General features: G+C 48.6%; 1 protein-coding gene across 2 annotated transcripts in view; it reads right to left on the minus strand.

The window, feature by feature from the left end:
* The window catches only part of PAK5 (p21 (RAC1) activated kinase 5), a 155,441-nt gene that overhangs the window by 17,806 nt on the left and 121,391 nt on the right, over positions 1-16,244 (minus strand). The window lies entirely within an intron of this gene.

Genomic DNA, 16,244 nt, shown 5'->3' on the forward strand with positions numbered 1-16,244 from the left:
AAAAAAACCAACAAAAAGGAAGAAAGTCTGTATTCCCCCAGGACTGCCCAGAGCAATGTCTTATGTTCTTCAGTCACATATCTCATTGCTAAAAAAAAAACCCTCAATAAATAATTACAGTAGGATGTGAAGAAATGTTTAAATACAGTGTAGATCACAAGCTGGGATTTGGTATGCAACCCCAAGACACTCTCAAAAAGCCCAGTTTCAGAGGTGGGTGTTCAGCAGCCAGCAATAGAGGCATCTAAACTCACTACTCATTTTTCATTTGTTCTTATTCAGTTGTCTGTCCCAAGCCACACTGGTGGGCTGAGTCAGATTTTCGGGGCATGGATAAGCTAAATAAGAATCGTTCAGTGGTCACTTCCATGTGCTATTTCAACAAACTGCTGGAATGAAAAGTAGCATACAGGCAAGCAGGCACTTTATTTTCCTGGTTTTTTCTTTTTTTACAAACCAATATGTTTCCCACTAGCAGAATCCCACTGAGGACTGCCTCTTAGTTAACTTAGCATAAAAGACACTTGGGAAAGAAGGAAAAACACTTAACTCCATCTCCTTGTAACACACAGCATCCAGCAAGCCACGGTGCACAACCATGGCTCTGGGACACCCACATCAGGGATGCCAAGTGCTGGCACAGTTTGTGTCCCGCTGTTGCCAGGCCTTCCACAGATCCCATCCCACTCCTTTTTGTCCAAAGCACTGCTGCTCCTGCTAGGATGGGAGGCGAGCAGTGTGTGGTTACAGCTCTCCTTCAGGCAAGATTTCATTTTTTAGCCAGTACCACCTGAGGGCTGTAACGTGTGGCTGCATCCATTTCTCACCTGGGCACTGCCATTGAGCACCACTTCACGTTTACAAACACCCACCCAGAATAAGACGTACAGATTGGTGGCCAGGGCCATAAATCAGCCAGGCTCTACTGAAAACACATTTGCTTTGCTGATTTACTTTGGCTAAGTATCTCTGGCTGCATCTTACTTAACTCACTGAGCTTTTCAACAGAGTCACCGTGGTCACCCCGAGGAGATTGCCCTCTCTGGAAGTGCTGCACACTGAGCCTGGTGTGTCAGGAACCAAGCAGGCATGGCAGATGCTGAATGTGGAACACTGGACACCAACCACAGCACATCAGAGCCAGCCTGGTCACTCTGCACTTGTTCTAAGCACAGTGAGACTGCTCAACTCCGGCTTGACAGCACTCAGGGATTCAAACTTTGTCAAAAAAAAGCATTCAATCACTAGTAAGAGCACAAAATCAACAGGAATGTACTTGTTTGTCTCCCAGCAAAAGGCAGCTGAGAAAAGGCAGGCGAAAAGCAAAGCAGTCCTGACCTCATGCTGCCTCCTGCTCTGATTTATGGCCATAATTACTTGCCTAGTTTGCTATTTTGAAGCCAGTGGTACTGAAACAATAAGACAGCAAAAATAAGAGACAGCAAATAGATCACTCCTTTCACCTCCAAAGCCGTTCAGCAGGATGAGAGGGATTGGTTTAATTCTGCTCCAGCCTCTTAGGCAGGATGGCTGCATGATCATTCATATTTAATTATCACATAATAAAGCAGCAACATTCGACAATGAAATGCTTATAATTGAAAACAAGATTGAAACACCCGACTGCCAGCCCTGTGCAAGGCCTGCCCAGGAGGGAAATGCCATTTCACACCTCCAGGGGACTGGCCTGCACCAAGGAGAGCTTTCCTGGGTGTGCCAGGGAGCCACAGGGAGCCCCTGGAGCAGAGGGGCCTCTCCCAGCAGAGGGAAGAGAAGCTGCCTCCGTCCTCCAGGCACGCTCTGTCTGCATTTTCAGACACCCTCAGGAGGAAGATTTAGAAGAATGCAGCTGGGTGTTTATGTTAGGGAATTCGCTGGTGACAAATCCCTGCAGTTTGGGGATTTTCTGCAGACAGGTGCATGCGTGGGAGTAACCTTTCCGATTATGGGGATTTAAAAATAGCACTAATAGTAAAATGATCTTATAAGAAATTCTGGTTTAAAAAGAAAAAAAAGCATTTGCCACCAAAGCCTCAGCCTGGTGAAGCTGTCCTGGACAGCTCTGGGACCTCAGTGCTGTCTCATCCTGAGCGGTGAAGTTAAGGGGATTAAGAACTAAAGCCCATTTCTTTTATCCCAGCATTTTAAGGATGATCACTGGCAAACAGTGACCTGCAAGTGTGATGGCTGCAATTCCTATTGGCTTCAGATTATTTTTCGTGAGAAAATGAACACAAGTGAACACAATGAACACAGCACAAAGGGAGGATAAAACTTACCTGTTCCAGAAGCACACTTTCTGAAAAGTCAGTGCTTTGTTACTATGAATAACAATTACTAGCAATTATGATACTTAATTATTTCTAACAGCAACAACAATAATAGTTCTATTTGCTTTGGCTTGTTTTTAAATCTTGCATTTCCCTTATATGGAAGGCCAGACTTGGTGAGATGCCCCCAGGCTCAATCAGGCAGCCTACACCAGCCTGATCTTTTCCAAGGAAATATCCAGCACCATTCTTATCAAAAGAACTGTAGTGTCCATGGAGAAGAAAATTTAGGAAGTGTTTCACCAAGACCCTGTGAAATATTCCATATTGTCAAGTGGTTTGCTATCTGAATAGAACTTTAAATGTTTATACGCAATTCTGAAGCACATTGTTTAATTCCCTGTTGGGAGAACCATTTACTAGGCTGAAAAAACAAATGAATATCCTGAAGAAGGTATTGGTGTAAAGGAGTAATTAAAGTAACTGCTCTGTAAGAACGAGCAGAACATCAAAATTAAAAAACTAAATCAAGTAAGAGATATAAAGAATAAAACATATATTTCACCATGTTGACTTGTCTTGAAGTGATTTACTAAAGAGATAGTGTGTGCAGGGGCTCACCAGCACCCACAGCTTTCCTGGGAAGCACAGGATTTGCAGAAAGAAGCTGAGATTGGGAGCTGCCATAAGCATGGCCCAATTTTCCAAACCTGAAACCTGTTAGTGCCAGACCCAGAGGGAGTAGCCAGGCTCCAAGGAATGACTTCAGGGGAAAAGCTGCACTGATGATGTGGGGTCTTGGTGTGGGATTGTGGACTCTGGGCACTGTATCAGTGAGCAGAGGGAAAACCTCATGGGATAAACATACAACGACAGGAATCACAAATGATGGGAAATCTGAGCTCTGACTTAAAAAGCAAAACAAAAACCTTGAACGAAAATGTAACAGGAAAGGGCTAGCATGGAAAGAAATATAACGGTAATTAGTGTCACGGGAACCAGACTAGTTTTTCTCATTTTAATGGCTTTATAAACAGAAAAAAATGTGAGGAGGAAGAGGGGATTCTGTCTCTATATTCTAGATACATTTACAGAGATGGTTTTCTGAATTTTTTTACCCACTTACTGGTCTTTGCATTTTTAAACTTACGGAATTTTCAGGGCTGCTGCAGGCAAAGGAGATAAAAGCAAAGTATCCTTTGCCAAACTTGATGGGCCAAGATTTCCAAGGCCTTTGTTCTGCCTGCTGAGATCCCACAATGGAAGTGTGTGCAGCACCTTTCCTGGCTGGAAAAGTGGGACCCAACCCCTCAGCTGCCCCAGGGCTCCATACCCATGGTGTTTATTAAAGGCCTCTGCAGCCCAGGAGGGATCAGAGCCCCTCAGCTGCCCCAGGGCTGCCCAGGGCTCCATACCCATGGTGTTTCTAAAGGCCCTGTGCAGCCCAGGAGGGATGGATGCTCCCATGGATGAGGAGCTGGGATTTCCTGCGGCCATTCTCCTTGAGACAGATGAGCGATGCCGTGGCTGACTCTCACAGTGAAATGCAAATATCATGTGTATATGTTGGGAGAACCTCTAGAGATTTATAGTTATGTTTTACCCCCTTGTGTTGTTATCAGGGGGGGCCTGGGTTTGGGACATTTGGGAGGGTGGGGCTGTCACTATGGCAGCACCTGAGCTCCAATAAAGGTGTCAGGCAGTGTTCTCCACCCCTGGACAATGAACAGAACTTTGGGAGAGCCAAAGGGTTAAAAGATAAAACCTTCATTGTGCGGGGGAGCACATGGTGGGGAAAATCCTCTGCTCCCAGCGTCATAATCATTTCTCTATTCAGTCTTCTGATGCATTTTTGATAGGGTTTAATAAACCTTTCTGACTGTTTGGGAGTGAGCAGCATCTCTCCCAGCCCGGCACAGGGAATCAGAGGGGTGCAGTGCCCATGGCCTGGGGCTGGGCTCAGCTCCCCTGTGGCTCCCACGGCTCCTGGTGACAGCAGCCATCCTTCATGGGGCTCTGCAGCGCCTGTGCTGCCCTGATAAGCTGTAATGGATCTTGCCTGGCACAGAGGCTGTCTTGCCCTGCTTCCAGCAGGAGATGAGAAACAGCTCCTCTGCTCAAATACTGTATTAACCTTGACAATAATGAAGTGGGTAATTAACTGTTGTGCCCTAATGCGACCTTGCATTTATTGTCTTTAGAACTACTATACTTTACACACTCGTTAAGAATATATCATCCTTTGTCCTCCCGGAGCTGTGTTTTCTGCAGTCAGTGAGGATTTTAAATCTCTGTGATGTGCAGGGTGAAAAAAAGGGAATTTTAAGGAAAGGTCGCCCTTATGAACAGCCAATCTAAACTCTGATTTTGCCTCTGAATTTTTATGCTGAAAATAATTTTTTTTTGTTCTTAAGAAAAGGTGCATAAAGCACAGATGGTCAGAATAATCTAATTCTAAGTGATGGATGTATTGGTAATTTATTTTCTTGTGTTGCAAGACATCTCAAAGTAACTGAAGCTGTGTTCATGACACCACATTTTACTCCCAGCGTAAAAAAATACGAACGGCACATGTAGAGAAAAACTGATGCTTGTCATCACTAAGAAGGAAAACTCCAGCTTTCCCTGTGAGTAACACAGTTTGATAGCTGCAGCCAAAGGTGTCAGGGGCCTGCATCTGATCTACCAGAAGAAAAAGTACTTGGAGGGGGAAGAATTTACTGTGCAGGTGAGCACACAATGGAGCCCGCTGCCCAGAGAGCAGGTGGACTCTCCTGCCTGGGACACAAAGGAACTGCCTGCACACAAGCCTGTGCCGTGTGCTCTGGGATCACGCTGCTGGAGCAGGGAGGTGCCAACACATGACCCACTGTGGTCCCCTCCAAACTGACCCATTCTGGGATTCTGTGACACCAAACAGATGGGGTCTCTTCAAACTCCTGGAAAGAGACAAAAGCACGAAGGAAACCCCTGCTTTATGCAGCAGCCCAGGGCCAACATGAGGTGGATCCTTTCCCAGGTGTGCGAGGCTGAATTTTAGGGCTGAGGTGCCATCCTGAGGGCTGCCAACAGGACTGGGCTCAGGGGGGAAGCGGGAGGGGGGAGATGAAGACCTGCCCACATCTCCAGTGGCTGACTGAACGTGGCATTGGCAGATGTGCTGCCAGGGAGGAAAAGGGATGGAGCTGAAGGCCTGGTGCCAGGGAGCTCAGCCAGGAGCTGGGACTGCTGCTCTCAGGGAAGTGGTTCCAGTGGGCACTTCAGGCTTTTCTCCATGGAATATTCACTTGGGGATAAATTCTAAACAAATGACAGTGTCAGAATTATCCTCCCGATCCTTCCACATCCCAGTGAATCCTTAATTACACCCGAATGGGCAAGCTGCCTGAGAAGGACTGAAAAATAATTCTACACCTCCATCACCTCCATCCCCTCCTTCTCCGAAGTGGGAAGTTTAGGGCACTTGTGGCACACAGATTAGCCTGGAAAGAAGCCTTTTGGACAGGACCTCATCAGATACATGGTGAGAAATGATGCTGGATGGGATAGGAGGTAATTCATCACTCTGCACCCTCCAGCAGTGTCCTGTGGGAGCTGCTCCAGTTTTGATCTACAGCCTGTCTACAGAAACAGCTATTATTCAGAGTTAGTCTCAAGGAATATACCACAGACAGGAAAGTATGTCAGAGCATCCCTTCCTGAAGCCTGTAATTTAGAGCCTGGTTTACTCCTGGAAGCCTTGGAGTTTATATAATTTCTGTTATGAATTCCTTCCCAATGCTATAAATTCTCATTCTCCCATAAAAGCAGTATTAGAAAACAGCAATCATTTTGGTATCCCACAGCTCCCTCCTTGGGGAAGGCACACTGCAGACTGCAGTGGTGTTGGGCCAGGATTTTGGGTCTCTGCTCCCTGGACCACACATGCACTTTACCCCACAGGGTCACCTGCCCAAACCAGGAGTATGAGACAGTGTCCCCTGCCCCTTGCTATGAAGTGTCCCAGCAGGCGAGCCATGATCCCACCTCCTGAACTGCTCCAATCCCTTCCCAGGAGATCCATAGATCCCTGCTTGGGACAGCTCTCAAACAGGGCCTTTGCCCTGCAGAGGGGGAATCAGAGAGATGCAGACCCCAGGTAAAACCCAGCCAAACCAGCCTTTAGAGGGCAGAATTCCCCAGACAGGAGCCCACGGGTGCTGCAGGATGTGCACGTCACCTGAGCTGGTTCCAAGTCCCAGCATCCAAACCAAGGGACAGCTTGAGAGCAGTCTAACGTGCCCGACAGCACCAGTGCCAGCTGGGTAAAATTCTTCAAAAGCAAAATAATGGAAAACTCTAAAAAGGGCTCACCAAAGCAGCACTGTGTAATCTCCCACCCTGCACAGCAGTTTAAAAGTTGGTTTCCATAACAACAAGAGCAACGTTTCATTATAATCACATTCCCTGGTAATTCTTTTGACATCTTAAAATACAGCAACTTTAACACAAGGTTTAGTTTAAAATACCACTGAAATACCTACATTCTGGTAACTTTTCCTTATTTTTTTTTAAATACACGAAAATGCTTGTTATATGTAATTTGAAATGCTATTAGAGAATTTAAAAAGATTAAAATAATTATTCTGGGCCTACGTGAAATGTATCTGATCTGTGCACTCGTATATGTCATATACACACACAAATCTCTCAGACACACAGCAAATGAGTGAAATGTGACTTAAAAGTTTTAATCTGAAAGATAAAGTGTCTGTATTACTGATTCAGTGATACAGAAAGTGTCTGTAATACTGATCAGTATTACTCATGGGTTCAGGGAAAGGTGTGGAGAAAACCAAACAATTTGTGTTTCATAGGACTTAGGATCCCTCAAAATTTTCTTTTATCCAGAGACAGAAAGGGAAAGAAAAATGTCCCACAAAATTAAATAACTCAAACACACTAGTCACAGGAATTTTAACTGCCCTCTTTGTACTGCTGCATTTTCACAAGGCTGGTGGCAATGGTCTCAGCACATCAGTGCACAGAGTGCACAGGAGACACCAGATGAAGCAAGGGCTGCTGGCAATCCTGGTGCCTCCTTCAGCTCTGGCATCATCCCTTTCACAGGACAGCACATCACATCACAAACCAGGAATGCACTGACTCTGCTGCCCATCTGAGCTTGGTGCAAGCACTCCCCAGGGACACTGCAGGGAGCTGGGAGAGCAAGGGGAGCCCCCAGGGGCCTGGGGCTATCCCAAAGGGATGCAGAGTTCTCCGCAGCCACATCACCATCATCACCAACCTTAATGGGCAGCTGCCAGCCATCCTTACCTCTAATATCTGCAATCTAGACTGTTATTTTCCCGGGTTTTTGTGTGGGGGTAGCGTAAGGAAAAAAACCCAACCCACTTTTCTCAACAAAGGCATGAGAAGTTGCAAGATTTAAACACCACTTCCCCACCAGCTCCCCAAACTCTGAGAGCCCACTGCTGCACTGCACAGGAGCTGGCACTGAGACACCGGTGCCACTGTTCTCAGGGCACAGTCAGTGCCCTCCATCCACCTGTGCTGGCACTGACTGGGCTGGGAGCTGGGGCACAGCACCGGGGGGCCCTCCCAGGGCTGACAGCACTCAGGAGGAGCCCTCCTAACCAGGCACAGGCCGTGCTCACAGATGGATTGCAAGGGCACAGGAGGGCTGGGCTGGGCTGGGCTTCCCACGGGGAGAGCAGCCCTGCTGTAGGAAGGGCGGTGTGGAATGCCCCACAGGTCCCACCCAGGCACAGGGCACTGCACAGGGGAATGCAGTCTGCTCTCCCCCAGCAGCCCCAGGCAGGAGCTGAGCAGAGGAGAGGGACAGCCTGGGCTCACTGAGTCACACTGCAACACAAACCCTCTTTGCAGCCAGGATGGAATCTCCCTGGGTGAGGCTCCCCTCTGCCCTCAACATGCCCATTAACAAATGCAAGGGTGATGGAGCATTAACCCAATTAATGATCCCGGTGCTTTTTTCCCTCAGTGAAAGATTTTTCTGGCTGCAGTTTGACTGAGCTTTCTGAAATATTTAAGTCAATTCCAGTGCAATAAAATTTTACTCTCGTGAAGTAATTGCCTTCATCTGACAGCTCTGACAGAGGGGCACTTGCTCAGGAGGGCAGAGGCTCTTGGGTCACTCCACTGTGGGCAGGGTCATCTCCTGCTTTTAATTAAAATGAGGATTTTGACAGTCTCTTAATTTAGAAGAAACAATTAGATCTGTATTACTTATGGCTGTGATCCACCACAACAAAGGAAGTTTCACATACAGCAGGTGCTTGAAGGCAAAGTCCACAGCTGTTTCTGGGTGTGTGGGGCCAGCAAGAAATGCTCCTGCAAGCTGTGGCAGAGGGCTGTGAATGAGCTTCCCAGCCCATAAAACATCAGGCAGAGGCAGGGAGAGGGAGAAGGTGTTGGTGAGTGCAGAGTGCCTCAGCCCCAGCACTGCACATGGATGGGGCTCACTGCCCACGAGCCCTGCTCGGGGCTGGGACAGTCCCTGCAACCTCAGCCCTGTGAATCTGGGATCAGCACCCCAAGGAAGGGCAGACTGATGTGTGCAGAGCACTGCCCAGGTGCAGGGAAGCAACTGTCAAGGTGCAGCAGGAGAAATCATCCTGCACCAGTGATGTGCCACAACATGCCTCAGTCCCACGGCCTTAAAACAGCCAGAAAGTTTCAAGGTTCTTCCCAGCACACTAAAATTGTGCATTCCTGGCCACACACATGCTAGGAGCTCTTTTAAATCTGACTGATGTCTCTGACTACTTTGGACTCCTTCATCCTCTCCCGAAAGCTCACTCCTTGATTTCAGGGAATCCAGGAATTTGCATTGGCAAAATAAAAACACAAAATAATTTCATCTACATTGTAAATGGCAGCCATTCTTTCTTCCAAGGAAATATATTACTTTTCCTTTTCAGGGACACTATCAAATGGGAAATGCAGCCACAGGAATGTCCTAAGGAAGCAGGACTGACTCCCATGGAGTGGTTTTCATCTGCAAACATGGACATGAAGCAAAAAGTGCTCCTGTGCAGAAATCTGATGCTTAGGTCAAATTCACAAGGCAGGTGAGACGGAAGACACGAGGAGCTTCCTGAGCTGACATTTCAATTATTCCCTGTTGTGAAGGAGAAGCGCAAATCCAACACCTTCTGGATGGGAACGAAGTGAGGCAGGAGAACGAAGTGAGCAGCAGAGGCGGGGCCAGCCAGGCACCACAATCTCAGGTGCACAAGGAACTGCTCCAACACTTCAGGCTGATCTCCATGTGGCTGCATTTGCTGGGCTGTGTCGCCCCCAAGTGCACGCAGTGCTGGGCACAGATCCGTGCTGCCAGGCTCAGTGACTGACCTGCCTGGCACAGAGCTGTGCTGCCCCTGCCCTGCCAGGCAGCTCCCCGAGGCAGGGAGAAGGAGAAGGTTGAAATGGGGCTGATTTCCCAGCCTGGGCTGTGCCATGGCAGTCAGCCCTCCCCTCCTGCTCCAGAGCCTTTTCCCAGGGTGGCTGATGCAAACCCCTGGGTTTAAACCTTCCTACACCCGTCTATCCCATGCTCCTGGAAAGTGGTGCTTCCCAGGGAAGCACAAGCCTTAGCAATAAGGACCTCCACGTGCACCATGCTCTGTGAGAATCATTAACTGCAAACTAGGGCACAGATACCAATTACTGTTCTGCTCAGACTACAACACTGTGCAATTGAGTAAAATTCACAATCTTATGCTATCCTTTTAACTTTGTGATCCTGACAGCTAACTACTAATGCCTGCTAGACCTCAGCAATTAAAAAGCAGAAAGGCTCACCCTAAATACTTCTCTTTCATTCACTTTTCTCTCTCCCAAGATCTTATCTGAAATGCCCTTTTTTTCCTGGAGCACACGGTTCATCCCATAGACAACAGAAAAGGCATTTCTAAGTCTCTGCAGGTAAGTCAGTGTTGTTCCCTGGTAATACATAGCCCTTGTCTGGTGTAATTGGATCCTGCATGAAGGGGAAGACAAGAGAGAAAAAGCACTTTCAAATTCCTAGAGAGCCACCAAAGCCCAGATCTAATCATGTCAGAGCAGGAGACAGAAAAGAGCACATTTATACCTGGAGCTCTGGCTCCACAGGTGTCAGCTGCTTGGCAACGTGTTTTCCCCTGTGACTCTATTGAACCAAACTCTGCTGGGATTGAAGAAATGTGGCTGCTTGGTTACAATTATAGAATCACAGAAGGGTTTGGATTGGGAGGGACAATAAAGATTTCTATTACGTGGAACATGGTTCAGTGGGACTGTAACCTGTCTGGTTTCTGTTCTGGACTACAAGGGCTCACACCAAGCTCCTCAGCAGAGCCAGGGACAAGTGAGAGTGCAGAATGTGCAGGGGCGGAACTGCACAGATGGATGAAAGGGAAGGAGCACGCACCACCCTGGTGCTGGTGTGCCCTGCAGATGCTGCAGGACTGATTTCCTGTGGAAATGCCCTCCACAGCCCTTTGCTGTGGGCTGAAGCATGTGCCCTGAGCAGAGCCATCATGATGCCTCAGCAGGTCACCACAGCTGTCAGGACACTGACACACGGACAGGAGCTGGGGATTGCCTGCTGCCACCTAGTGCTGCCCAGGCAGGAGCAGAGCCTGCCTGCACTCAGCTCTCATGCCCTGGCTGGTCAGACACTGCCTGCACTCAGCTCTCAGTCAGGGACCCCAGCAGCCCCCCGGGGGCCAGGCCACCCCTGCAAACAAGCATGTGCCAGCACATGCCAGCCCAGCGTGGCTCTCTGAGCCCAGCCAAGCAGGGCTGTGTGCCTGAGCCTGGTGAAACACAGCCAGCCCTTCCACACACCCCTGGGGAGAACATTCACTGCTCACACCTCAATGCTTGCTCTCCACGCTTCCCTCTGGGGACCATGGCCACAGAACAGGTTCCAGGAGCACCCCAAAGTGTCACCTTCACCTGCCTGCTCCTTTCCAGGCCCCAGGACAGTATGGTCAGTACTGAGAAGGCTTTGGGGTAAAGAGCTGGGCTCAGCAAACGAGAAGGAGCTGCAAACAACAGCAGCCACACGGAGCAGTGATGGAGCCTCCACCTCCAGGCAGCAAGCTGGGAGTGTGGCTCATCTTCCAGGACAGGCAAGCCAGCCAGAGGAGTTACTGGAACAGTGTCCCATAGATTTGTCTTCAGGGACCAACTTCCCGGTTAAAAAAAGAACCTGATTATGAGTGTCCTTGGTCAGGATCTAATTCCTGGCTTGTTTCAGGTCATAAAGTGCTACCTGGAGAGTATTCCCAGTCTGGTACTCCCAGAGGAGACCAGATTCAATTTCTGAAATGCTGGCACCGGAGTCTGGCCCTTTCATGTGCAGACCTACAGGTTACTGTGGCTTGAGCTCCAAAGGAGGCTGCTGTGCTTCAGTAGCTGTAGACTGTGAGCTCCAAGTTTACTTTCAGTCTTTAGTGTACTGCAAAGTTCTGCTCACCCATGGAAGCTCTCACTAACAGGACTAGGGGTTACCCTTGGGAGATATCACACAAAATCCCAGTGCTGATGCATTTAAGAGCATTTTTTTACTAATCAAACTGGAGACAAGTCCTGTGTCAGGTAAGTGGAGCAATTCAAATCAATGCCAGCTGCTGTATGGGCAGAGCTTGCTAAGATGACAAAGGGTTTCTGCAGCACTTCCTTAGGGCCCCTCACTGCAGAGAGCAAACTCCAGCCCTCCCTCGGGAGGGACTGTGCAGCTGGAGGGGTGAGCTGCCCCAGCTGCCTGCAGGAGGGGAGTATGGCAGCACAGGCTCTTCTGGGGTGACAGGGACCTTCCAGGGAGGGACACGATCAGCAGGCAGCCACTGCCCCCCTCCAAGGCAGAGGGGCAAAGGATGGACTAAAGGCTTTAGGGCAGGCCTGAACGTGTCTGCACAGTCCAAAGGGGAGCAAGGTGGAGTCCTGCACCCCCTGTCAGCTCCAGAGACCACCTCTACAACCACAGTCCTGCAGGCATTGCTCCTGCTTGGTTTCAGCACATTTAAAGGACAGCAATAAGATGGAATGTGATTTTTTTTTTTTTTTTGCCACTTACAGCATTTACTCTGTGTTCCAGGAGAGGGTTTTTTACTGGCAGCCTCAGTGTTTCTCTAGGATGGCCAGTCCTGCTTGTAAACCCTGGTGTTGGTCTGCACAGTCCAGCTGCAGACAAACGTACCTGGCTGAACATGGGGGCTGTCATGAAGGACCAACATCTTGGCCAAAAAACATATGTGAATAATTAACTTTCTGGAACATTAGCTGAACTGAAAAACTGAGGAATAGCCCGTGTTTTGAGTCAGTCTGAAATGATAATGATGCTGGTTTTGATTCTCCAAACGAGGCTCTAGAAAAACAATGTCAAAACCAGGCTGGATGAAGTGTTTCAACAGCATGGAAGACAACTGTGTGAAAATGAAAGAGCTTCTGACCAGGAACTCTGCTGTTCAGAAAGCCAGAAACTGAAAACTGTAAAGAAGAAATGAGAATGTACCAGTTAAAGCATCCCAGGGAGAGGTGTTCCCTTTGGAATGGAATGGGATGGAATGGGATGGGATGGGATGGAATGGAACAGACTGTTTCAGCTGGAAGGGAGCTACAAACAATCACTCAGTCCAGCCTCCTGACCAATTTAAAGCCTGCTATTGAGGGCAGTTTCCAGATGACTTTTAAACACTGACTCTATTGTTGAAATCAACTTAACAGGCAGCAAAAGTGTTATTCTAAAGGACCTACATAAAACATTTTCTGAGATCAGACAATCAGAAATAAACCCAAAAGTTTCTTCTGTACAATGTAGAACATATGAGAACATATTAACCTAGTGATAAAATTCTAAAAAACTCCTGAGCTGTGCACTTGCACTGATTTGTACTGTGGCTCATTTCTATTTGCACAGTGACTAAACTCCTGCCAGATTACACAAACCTGTCAGCTCAGCTCTCCTCACACTGAGACAGCCATGGACACTAGATGGCATATTTGCATTATATCTGGGGGGGAACAGAGAGAACTGAAGCACCACTGGCACTTACAGACACAGTAAAACAAATGGCACTCACGGGTGAAGCATGATCCCTTTGAGAGAAAAGCTTCCACTTAAATGTGTGGCAGCATTTTCTCCCAGGAGCACACAGCAGCAAATCCTTTCCTGTTCAGTGACCAAAATAAATTGGAACTGGGGCTGTCTTACAGCCCAATTGCAAATCTGACAATAATCACCTGCAGATGAAGACAACCAAAGAGCTGTGGCTGGAAGGGACTCCTGCCTCCAGAGCAGGGCTGACGTTAAAATCTGACCAGGCTAAAGGGCTTTGGCCACCAAGTGTTGCCCTCTCCTTTCCAAAGGCTGTGATCCCACAGTCCCCCCTGGCTCCTGCCCTGCTGCTCAGCCATGCCCCATGGCAGAACACGTTCCCTGCACCCCGAGGTGCTGTGCTGCTGCTGCTGCTGCTGCTGCTGCTGCCCTGCTGGGGGACAGCCCCTCAGCCTGTCCCAGCTGAGCCACACTGAACTGCCCCTGCAGAACCTGCCATTAACAACCGGGGGGACTTTGAGCATGTGCTTACAGGGAAGGCCCACGAGATGTCAGCAGCCTTCCAGGTCCTGTCCTGGCAGGAGCTGTCAGGAAGAAATCAAAATTTGCTTTGCCATCTGCTCCCATGCCCCTGAACAGCTCAGTATTTCTAAATCCCCCTTCTCCTGCTCAGGCATTTCCCCTGTGCAATTCCACATGGGGAGGAGAGGGATGGGGGTTTCTAATGAAATCTGGGTATTTCTGACTGCTCAAGCCCACACAAGGACCCTCACTCATCTCCTCTTTGAGGTCCTTGACCACTCAGCATCACTGTGCACAGAATCCTCCATCTAAGCAAGGACATGTAAATGTAGGACAAAAATGTCACCCTAAATGAGGCTGGAATGTCACTGTTGGGAAAATCTGAAGAGGCCAAAGAGGACGGGGAAGAGAAGTACTTGCCTTTTTTCCTTCTGTCTTCATGCAGAGTAAACAAAAGCTTTGATTTTCATGTCAGAGCTATTGAAAGGGCAAATTACTCATTTTTGGTTTCTTACAGCAAGGTGCAGCCCAGCTCCAGCTGGGCCATCCAGGGGCACTCTGTGAAGGCATGGGCAGGACACACAGGGTTTCCTCCAGCCTGGAGGCAGCCCAGCCCCGGCCCTGAGGAGGCTCCTGCCCCTTTCCTGACAGTACAGCCCCCATGTCAGCCTGAGGGTCTCTCTCTGTGACACCCCTGGCACCCCTCTGGGCCAATGCTTATCTCAGAGCATGGCACACACCACAGGCACTGAGGGCCCTGACACCTGTGGGGAACGGGGAGGGGAGGGAAACGGGGCAGAAAATACAGAAAAAGGGAAATTTCTCCACGTGAGCATGGCTGGATTTATTGCAGAGGAAGGGAGAAGGTCATGAGGAGGTCCCAGCAGGCAAAATTCAGTTTTCTTGAAGTCCCTACATATTTAGCCCCCCAAACACTGACAGCTGCCTCCCTCCTTTCTCAAGGACAAACTGAGCACTGTCACTCTCAAGCTGGAACCTTGATCTTCCTGAAGGTGTGGATGGATGAAAGTACCCAGGGCACCAACAAAACCACAGCAATGGAGCCTTGGCACATGAAGCAGTACAGAGAACTAAAGAATAACCCCACTGTGGAATTTCTTCAGGAACAAATGGCATTTTTCCCTCCAGTAACTTGACAGAAGGGAGGATGCTCAGCTGTTCCCTGTACCAGGAAACATGGAAAGGGATTTTAACAAGTCTTCAGTGCCTCCCTGCTCCCACTGACAGCAGCAGGCATTGAAGAATGTTAATGGAGCATCTTTACAAAGCCAATGATGAGCTCTCTTGGCAAAAATCCCCAGAATAAAGGTTCTGATGTCTGTTTTCCTGGTATTTTGAATGGAGTGGAGATGCTTAGTTATTGATTCTGAAGTTTCCAAAAATCAAAGGGTGGTAACAGACTGGAGCTTCTGTGTAGCACAAAGGCAAAGATAAGCCAAGTATATTGTGTGCTGAGAACAAACAGCAAAGCATGAGCTCCAGTACACATGGAATAACTACAGAGTACTGCAGCAAGAGGACCGAGAGGCCTGGCAACAGGATGGCAGCTTTCATGAAGCCTATCTGAAGTACAGGCACACACAGACTGTTCACATCTTTCATGCAGGGATGTTTTAAGTGGAAGATCAGCCTTTTTTCACCCCCTCCTTGTCTCTACCCCTCAAACCTATCAAGATCACTGCTGTTCTATTTTTCATGAAGTTTTCTGCTGTGCTATACTTGTGCTTGCACCTGAAATACACAATCCTCTGCTGGTATCTGGGTCAGCCACACTGAGAAGGGGAATCCCATTATTGTCTCTGAAATGAATTTGGTTTTGAAATGAATGACTCTGTACAGTCAGCTCAGGCTGGGATTCAAAGGCTGACATTCCATGAGAGCGGCCACCACACGTATGCCAAGGCTCCCGGAGCCTTTCAGCACACAGCCAGGGTGACATCCCCAGGATATTGGGGAGCACAGAGGCAGGGGGACATCCCCAGGATACTGGGGAGCACAGAGGCAGGGTGACATCCCCCTTGCCATCATCCCTGCTGCTGCTGCCTTTGAGCAGCGATGCAACAGGGAGGGTATTTATCATTTACTGGTTTTACCCAAAAGGAGACACTATGCACCAGGAGATCTGCTCTGCAGGCTGGCAAACAAGCAAACAGCACTAACTGAGAAAGCTGCAGGAAAAGCCTTTCCCTTGCTCTGCCTCAGCTCTGGGTGAAGCCCAAAGCAAGCACACACCAGTTCTGTCCCAAAACCAGCTGTCAAAGTCTGTGCTACTGTGTCACCAAGGAGCACCATTAGGAGGAACACTTCTGCCTCACACCACAAAGCCAGTCAATACTGAAGGAATGACATGGAACAGAAATTCA

Source organism: Fringilla coelebs, assembly GCF_963513975.1.
Source record: "Fringilla coelebs genome assembly, chromosome: 3".
In the NCBI taxonomy this organism is placed as follows: Eukaryota; Metazoa; Chordata; class Aves; order Passeriformes; family Fringillidae; genus Fringilla; species Fringilla coelebs.